General features: G+C 45.7%; 1 long non-coding RNA gene across 1 annotated transcript; it reads right to left on the minus strand.

Moving 5' to 3' along the window:
• Positions 1–261: 261 nt before the first annotated feature.
• Positions 262–812, minus strand: LOC123961008. The gene is made up of 2 exons (XR_006822641.1): positions 534–812; positions 262–438 (listed from the first exon to the last, which is right to left on the minus strand). It is a non-coding gene; the product is annotated as an uncharacterized LOC123961008 (long non-coding RNA).
• Positions 813–1,261: the final 449 nt, after the last annotated feature.

Raw genomic sequence — 1,261 nt, forward strand, 5'->3', positions numbered from 1 at the left:
TGTTGTATCTGTTTACACTGCAGCCAAACCCTGATCTGATTTCATGCTGCACATGGCGTGAGTAGTTTTCCACACTACAACAGAGCACAGTAAAGTTCGCTACCTTCATCTAACAGCTAATTGTAGCTGATTCTTCTTGTTTAATTACTGCTTTGCAAAATTCTAAATTGATCTGAAGTCAAAAATTGCTGAAAATGACTTGTTTCTGATGAGCTAGTCAGGATTTCCTAAACAGAACCAAGAAGCAGACCAGAGACAGAGAGCAGTTCAGGATATTTATTGGTGTGGACAAAAGGTGGGTGGTGAAGCATGGTCGGGGAGAGCGGCAGGCAGGCAGGCAGTGAACTTGAGCTGAGGTCCGAGAGGCTGGGGCTGACGGGCAGGAAAGGTAATGAGGATTGGGTCCAGGGATCACAAACCGAAAGCAGGTGCAAGTGTCTATAGACAGAAAGAAAGAAAGTTACAAAGGAGCCAAAAGAACAAACTAACTCAACAAGCAAGTCAATACGAAGTTGCCGGGTGCGAGTGCATACACAGAACAACACAACGATCTGGCGGAGACTGGATGGCTGGAGGCAGTTTAAGAAGGGGGAGTAGAATGCTTGATGGCAAGCTGGTGAGTGATCAGGGATGGTAAGCAGGTGAGCGAGTGACCCAGGATCCTTCGACACGCCTCCTTTTCACCGATTGTGCGAGAAGAGGGGAGAACACAGACAGACAACACTATAAACCTAGGGGACAACTTTCTGGAGTCGGTCTTGAGAGGCAGATCTTTGGTTGAAAGCTCTCCTACGGTGTACTGTGGGGCAGACGTGCGGTGGCAATTGGCAAAGCGCTGGTATCGCTCAGAGGACCTAAGCATCGCAGCACGGGCACTCGGATACAGTGTAACAAGAGTGAACAGTAAACAGTGAGGTTGTGCTGGTGAAGTAATGTGGCAAGCAATACAAAATAGTATTTTGCAACGGAAAGCATTAGCAACTGGCTGAAAAATCACAATGTATTTTGCATTAATTTCTATCATGTTATCTTACTTGTCCAATAGGATGAAAGCCAACTCTGGCTAAGGCCAGTCGTTTTTTGGCATTGTCAGTGTTCAGGGCAGAATCACTAGGCAAGAGGCACAGGAGCGACCAAATTTTTTCACACAGGAAGCATCATAAAGGCTGTTACAGGCAACTGAGAAAGCTGGAGAAAGGTTCATTTTTATGTGAGGTTACAAAGCATTCATATATAGGCATTAGGCAATGAAAAAGTGATT

This window comes from Micropterus dolomieu, linkage group LG21 (assembly GCF_021292245.1).
Source record: "Micropterus dolomieu isolate WLL.071019.BEF.003 ecotype Adirondacks linkage group LG21, ASM2129224v1, whole genome shotgun sequence".
NCBI lineage: Eukaryota > Metazoa > Chordata > Actinopteri > Centrarchiformes > Centrarchidae > Micropterus > Micropterus dolomieu.